This window comes from Hyposmocoma kahamanoa, unplaced genomic scaffold (assembly GCF_003589595.1).
Source record: "Hyposmocoma kahamanoa isolate Upper Pololo Valley unplaced genomic scaffold, ASM358959v1 92, whole genome shotgun sequence".
In the NCBI taxonomy this organism is placed as follows: Eukaryota; Metazoa; Arthropoda; class Insecta; order Lepidoptera; family Cosmopterigidae; genus Hyposmocoma; species Hyposmocoma kahamanoa.
Window position 1 is genome coordinate 18,674,263 of NW_020654748.1, and position 7,912 is coordinate 18,682,174.

Sequence of the window (7,912 nt, forward strand, 5' to 3'; positions counted from 1 at the left end):
TCCGTTCCACTGTCTCTGTCACTCACATCACGACATACGCATATGATGTATTTTACAAAATCATGCGCGATCAGAGACTGGCGGTTGCACTGCTCAATGTAGTTCGCTTTTACTTTTTAATTCTAATTATGAACAAAGAAATAATTAGATCAGTGTAAATATCGTGTAAATGTTGTAAATACAAATAAGATAATTGTACAAAATAGAACAAAAATAAAAAACACGCCGCATGGTCTTATTAACGAATAATGCGACAAACCTGCAAAATTGTGAATCAATTTTTTAAATGAAATTAAACGTTACATCAAAGTGTTTATTAATAACGACTGTTAGAAAGTACCTAGCCGCTGCCAAAACCGTTTATCGTGATGTAAGTGACAGGCGTGACAAAATCACGGTGATTTGTCACTGTGATTTTTTTGTAACGGGAACGACTGTCACGGGCATAGAAATGTAACGCTTTTCCCCATGTCTAGTGAGCGTCAATGTGCGGGGCGTGGTGCGGTATCTAAAGCTAGGGAGGGGCGGAGAGGGTCCATTTTCGTTACTTTTTTGTTCTCTGCTATTGGAACCGCTGTCGCCAAAACGCACACAAACAAGTGATAAACACTACGAAATCTTGATAATGATTGGTCATAGTTTCTAATCTAAAAAAGACGTAACAAATTCTGGATTGTTAATATAATTTAAACTTTACCCAGTCGCTATATTGTTCAAAGTTCAATACCTTTGTTGCAAGTTACGACGTTTTGATTTCGTATTGAAATTTTATTCAACGTGCTGCCATCTTGCAGCCAATTGCTGGACTACGACGAACGTTTAATATCTGAACCAATTCAATAAACAGAAAATTAAAATAAGACTTACCGATGATATGGAATCCTATACGGGTAATGTTTTTGGCACGGCTATCATTGTTGCACTCCAAAACAGCACAATAATGCATTTTTCTAATTTTAGAGAATTTGCCTAAAAGTATGACACGACCATACCATACAAGGCGAAAATGGCGAAACGACACCTAAATAGGCCAAATATTGCAATTTTGCTAAAAGCAATTCATTTACAGAATTCCTTGTAATTCTGTAGCAATTCCTCTTATTTTCGTAAAATGGTCCCAAATTCCGATGAATTGTATCCTTAGGCTATATTTTTTTTCCATTCTCTAAGATTATATCCAATTCAATTCACCAGCAGATTCTGCTTAGACGTTATAATTGCCACATCAAAAAAAGCAAAACCGTAACTTTACCGATTATTTTAGTTTTGATTTTATAATATTCGTAAATGGTTTATTACGAGAATTTACTGTAAACAAGTACGTTCGTCGATAAAACAACTACATAAAAAGTTTACATCACCTAGAAACCAAGAATTTCATAAATTTTCAATGATTCGGTTGGCAATAAGTTAGAAGTTGTCAACGTCAACAACAAAAAATCTCAAATAATGTTCTTAGATTTTAAGTGGTTTAGATAATGTTTAAAATGTGTTTTTGTGATCAACAACAAAGCTTCCACTTATGATTGACATAGATTGATTGCATCAGTTTACAAAATGTTGTATTGTTGTAATCAACAAGTCAATTAATTCGTGAAAATAAAACAGTAAGTGATATAATTGAAGTTCTTTTTATTTATTTTCAAAGCGATATGCGATCATTCTAATAATTAATTTCATATTTTTAGATATGGAGAGATGTTCAAGAGTATCTGATGGTCTGTGGACCATTCTGCTTGACTTGAAGCGCAACCACACCACCATCTAGCTAGGGCTCAGTGTTATAATAATAGTACTACGCGAGGTAGAGCAGAAAATAAACGCGTCAGAAAGTGTGCAATATAAGTAGTGAATAGGCAGGTTTGGGCTCGCGTTTAGTGTTCAAATCTATAGAAGATAGGTCTAATAATACGTCTGTAGTGATTCCAAGACTGGATCGACTAATACTTTGTAACAATAGGGCAATGAGCAATTTTTGCACATTTTCTGACACGTATATGTAGTGAATAGGCAGGTTTGGGCGCGTGTTTAGTATGCACATCTATAGAAGATAGGTCTAATAATACGTCTGTAGTGAGTCCAAGACTGGATCGACTAAGACTTTGTAACGATAGGGCACTAAAGGTATGGTCCCATACAAAAAATACACATTTTATATTTTTCCTACTAAACTATAAGATTTATGGCAAAATGTGATATGACAATATTTAATTAGGACAATAGGACTCCTCGTTTGCCTTTTTTATGAGAGGTATCTTGAAAAAAATCCAATGTCCGCAATGTCGCTAATCCGACCTACTACGTCGCAAAGTTTAGAGAAACATTGTGTACCTGCCTGTCCTCAGTTACGTCAATTTTTTATGTACTTAAGTGATTTCCCAAATCCCGAACCTAATCCTCCCGAAACCGAAATCCAGGACCTTAAGATTACTTAAGACTGACTTAATATTACCCTTTATTACATTATGTTCTTCCTGAGTTCGTGGAAAATTGATGTACTTTATCTTAAAATGGTTATTGTTAAAGGCCACTGTTACAGCTCTCATGCATTTGGAGATATGGACTTGGTGCATTTTGTGGTACACCTACACTAGCTCCAATAAACCGAGATGCTTAAAAACTTAATGCAAGTGCATTGAGTTTATTAAGTAATAGGTACCTTATACAAAACAGTTAATCAAAAATGGAAATAACGTGTATAGTGTATAGTGTAATAAAAATACATAATAAAATGTATAATAGTTCCGTGACTCACTCGCGCTCGAAAAAGTCTTCATATAGTCATCAGCAATTTTTAATTAATTTTCTAAATAATATAACGAAAAGAATAGTAAAATGTTGCTCTCGAGTAACTTCTTACGATTCTGCTGTTTCGACATAAAAGCAATTCCTATTTTTTGGACCATTTTACGCATTTCCATAGAACAATGTCAAATAGCTGAATTGCGATATATGAATTGATAGCAATTCATAATATGAATGTCAGTTAAGTGATCTATTTGCGATTTGAAATGTGAATCGCATTAGGATCGTATTATGATTCTGCCAATGCGGCCTTTTTAGGCTTGCGAGCTCAAGTAGGTCTTTCGAGACCTATTGCTGGCACGCGTCAGACGCTAACTAACCACTTCTACTGTAGTTATTGTTGTGTGGCACGGAAGATTTCGATAATTATCTTTTTGTTGTAAAGTTTGTACCTCACTATAGGTACCATTCAACTATAAAGAAAATATTCTACATCCAAGTATGGCATATTAAGGGAATCCCGTTTATTGCATTTTACCAATTTCAAGTTGTTTTTTTTATAATAAATAATTGACACGACGAACAAGTTGTGCGCCTGATGGTAAGCGACACGCCTATCCATAACAGCTGCAGTACCACTCTGAGCATTAAATCACAAAGATCTGAGGGGCACTGCTACTGCGCCTGACACCCTAAAACATAAGTTGGCAAGTCCCATGTGCCTGTAATTTCACCCCTGAAAAACAAAACGCAGTAGTCACATTACGTTTGACGGCAGAAATAGGTAGGTCCTCAATTTGGTCGTGATAAGCTCTCTTTGATCTGACTCTATCAACTTTGCTTGGCGCCGCCTATAAGAAAATACGGCAAAGAAGTCGTTAAAAACCAAACAAAGATCTGCAACAAACACATGGAAGAATTCGTGAGGTCCGTTGGTTCGTTCTGTGGTTTAGTAGGCATAGCGTCTGTCATGGTTTGTTAGGAGACGTTGGATCATATCCAGCCGGATCGAAGTGAATTTTTTCTAAGTGTTCGATATTTGTTGCCAACATAAGTTGGCAAGTCCCATGTGTCTGTAATTTCACCAGCACTCTTTACAACCGGAACGCTGTAATGCTCACACTACTGCTTGGCGGCAGAAATAGGTAAGGTGGCAGTACTTCCCTGGACGAACTCTTTCACAAGGAGCTCTAGTGCCATTGCTAGTTTTGTTACGTCTAGTAATTCCAGTGAAAATAAAATATTATGGTGACCTGGAGCTAAACTGATGGTGGAAATGGCAGACACATGAGAGGAATTCCTCAACAGTGCACAGCATCTAACTTGTGTTTGGACTCATATGATTCGTTGAGGAGATAGCGGTAAAGAACACGGCGAAAGCAGCTGCCTTCGTGGCCAAACGGTTACTATATGCGGACTACCACGCAGAGGTTCGATTACTGGGCCGGGAGGAATATTTGTATGGTCTACATTTATTTCTCTCGTGAGTTTGGGTGTAATTTATGGTTGTCTAGTGCGGGGCTATGTTGAGTGTGTGCGTTATTATTATTATTATTGAAGATAAGTAAAGTTTCCGGGTCGGTTATTTTTATAAAAAAATTATTAAAAATCAAAATGCAAAGCTTCGGAGCTTTTCGAGATTTTTTCGTTTGTTTACCATATGCATTGTTACCCTATATCATTATATTGTATTATATACTAATTTTCACGTTCATGACATCGCTAAAGCCAATGAAAATTTGTAGTAGTTGATGTACTATAGTTGCTATGAATGTTTTTCCACGATGGGATGAATTAATGTTCGCCGTTATCGATAAGTTGTGATTATGACGCATGAATAGTGAATGTTATAAGGTTTTAACGATCAATAATAATATTATCGCCAATTAGATCACTCGTATCGAAATCAATTCGTGAAGTACCGCGGCTAGATTTTATTCTTCTAAGTTGACCCTTGTTAACTGAAGTGTACGCGACTTGACGTACCTACACGCTGTCTCGTGTGTCCATGCGTGGGTACACCCAGTCAGTATCACGAGAGCCAATGACAAAGAGTGGACAGCCAGTGCCGAGCCAGTGTTCTCAGGAACGAAAGTAAACATAACAAGTGGCGACGAGATAAAAGGTAGGAAAAAATTGTTTATAAGAAAATCAAAAAAATAAATGTCAAGATATCTATACTGAGTATACGTCACGGAATATATATCTCCGTTTTTACATTTTAAATTGTTTCCGTTAACAAAAAGGCAAAAATTAAAATCATACAGCTAAACGTTGAACAATATTTTTATAAACCTCAATTTTGAGACGTGCTTGCCCTTGTTCTTCCAGATTCCTATAGCTTGAACAAATACAAATGCGAGAGTAGAACACCGGTGTGACAAATATGTATAGTGTCAGAGAAAAAAAAATTGAAAATGTGGTGATTTTCGTTCGTATAAACATAAAAAAATTCGTCAAATATTGATGAACAGACTTAGCCGTTAAACAAAACCATAAATTACACACATTTTAAACTTATTGGCAATGACAAAAGTTCATTCGTTACAAAGTTATTTGTTTTTATTTTTTTCCGTTTTTATGTTTTCACTTCCGCCATATTCGAACCTACGAGATTTTTACACTAGCGCGGTTGCTTTGATCGTGGTGGCATTGATTTTTAACCGACTTCAAAAAAAGGAGGAGGTTCTCAATTCGACTGTATGTTTTTTTTTTTTTTTTTTTTTTTTTGTATGTATGTTACGCGATAACTCCGGTATTTGTGAACCGATTTCGATGATTCTTTTTTTGTTGGAAAGAGGGTACCTTGGATGTGGTCCCATTTCAATTTCAAGGAAATATTCCACCTCTAAGGGTGGCTGTTCACGCATGAAGATTTATTATACAAATAGCGCCTAAACTTTATACGGAGTAATTGTTTTAATAGTTGATTTTACTATGCGAGTACTTTAAGTAGTGAACACCAATTTTTTTATTGTCCTATGTTAAGTCCCGTGCACGGTCCTAGAAGCCGGATTTTGTCTACCTGAATTCAAAAATATATAACATTCAAATCAAGAAAATAAGTGAACTTAACTGCTAGTCGTCAAGGTCGTGGATATAGGCTGGTGAAGATGTACATAGCCCTTTTAGTATGTTCCACGACAAAGGCTATCCACATTCAACTGGTTGGTGACTTGACAAGCAATCATTTCTTGGTGCTTACAACGACCTTTCAAAATTTTTTAAAAGTAATTGTGATTCGTAGTCGTCGGAGGCCACCAATGAAGAAATAAATTTTTATTTGTTTTAACCGATTTAAAAAAGAAGGAGGAGGTTCTTTCTTCTACTGTATTGTAATATGTATGTTCCACAATAACTCCAGCATTTGTGAACCGATTTTTAACCGACTTCAAAAAAAGGACGAGGTTCTCAATACGACAGTAAGTTTTTTTTTGATGATTCTTTTTTGTTGGAAAGATGGTACCCCAGCATTGGTCCCATTTGAATTTGAAGAAAATATTTCACCCCTAAGGGTGATAAACTAGGGTGATGAATCCGGTTTCGCGCACTTTCCGTTAACCGATTGTAATAAAACTTGGCACATAAGTGTAATTACAAAGGAAATAAAATGTTATGGTCATCTAAAGTTGATATGATGATGGAAGTGGCAAACGGATGAGAGGAACTCCTCAATAGTGTACAGTAACTACATTGTGTCTGGGCTCATATAATTCGATCGAGGACTACCTGCTTTTCAATTTTCCTGCTTTTGCTTCCTCAAGCCATGGAACGAACACAACGAAAACGGGGTACTAGCAGCAAGACAGATCTTAATATTTTTATGGAACTGTCATTTGTGGTATTAATATAAATCAAAACTAGTATTTGGAGAGATTACGCAGCCTCGTCATTTCGGTCAAAGCTTTTTCGTCATGGGGTCGACTTAATAATTTATTTGCATCCAAATCAGACAACTATGCCTTCTAAAGTTTTTAAGCGACTGAGGGCCACATAAATTTGTCCTTTTACAAAATTATTTTTTCCTAAATCAATTACTGCTTTATCAAGGGTGGTACCTTGTAATTTATGGACAGTTACTGCCCAGTTTAAGATGAGCGGTAACATTCTGCGCTCGACATCTCCATATCCTTTTTGTGCTTGAAATTTTGTGCAAACAGGTGAAACGGCTACGCAACCGTCATCATCTTTCATTCTTAGTCCAATACTCGCGTCATCAAATTTTATAAGTACAGCTTCAGGTAACTCGCCTTCCTCCATTTGATCTCTTCGGAGAGCCGGCCATTAAATTTTTTTAACAATACCCATAGCTCCATTCACAAACCCATCGGATACGGAAATATTACGCCTTAACATAACTCCCGATTCGACACCCAAATTAATAGTTGGTAGAAAACCACCGCAGTTATTAATGTCTTTAGGAATAGCATTGTCTGGTGGCTTTCTGCCATAAGTTGCCGCCTCACGAGACTCGTCTACAGTATTTATTCTGTACGTACGGTGTACCTTGGCATTTTCAGTTGTCATTTTTTCATTATATGTGTCAACTTGTCTAACAGTGGGGAATATACGGACAGCTATTCTCATTTTGCGAACTTACGTTGAATATGCGTCAACAAAATGACATTGAGTTCATTCATCTTTTGAATAGCTTGCGGGTTGGAGAATTAACGACGGCTCAGCTGGAGTTGCTTTGTGAGCGGCGACACATTCCTATATCAGGTGACTTCGCTGATGGAATTACACGCGCGTGTATCAAGTCGAGCCGATGAGAACGTCGCTCCTCGGTTTCGTTTGATAAACGCGCGTGTATCAAGTCGAGCCGATGAGAACGTTGCTCTTCGGTTTCGTTTGATAAACGTTCACGACTTTCTGAGCTTTCATTAAGCCGGGAAAAATGCGTATGTTCCTTCATTCGAGAAAGTCTATTGTCCCGCTGCTCAAGACTCTCGTTTGAAATATTAACAGCATTTCTATCTATTTCTTTTTAAACGCTCGTTCTTTTCTACACAAGTTTCCTCCAAACGGCGCTGTCTCATTTGCGCAACGCGCTTAGAAGGTCTACCCATTTTTAGCAAATTAGCAAATTGCATTCACTCTACCACTAAAAATTGAAAAATAAAGTAATTTTTATAACAAAAAAAAAACCGACTTCAAACTTTGCTTA

At 36.8% G+C, this 7,912-nt stretch overlaps 1 protein-coding gene across 1 annotated transcript in view; it reads left to right on the top strand.

Moving 5' to 3' along the window:
* The first annotated feature begins 4,655 nt into the window (after positions 1 to 4,655).
* LOC113236430 (elongation of very long chain fatty acids protein 7-like) overlaps positions 4,656 to 7,912 on the top strand; it is a 149,504-nt gene continuing 146,247 nt past the window's right edge. Inside the window, exon 1 of the mRNA XM_026472485.1 lies at positions 4,656 to 4,870. The gene's annotated coding sequence lies outside the window, so the exon portion shown is untranslated. The remainder of the gene's footprint in view (positions 4,871 to 7,912) is intronic.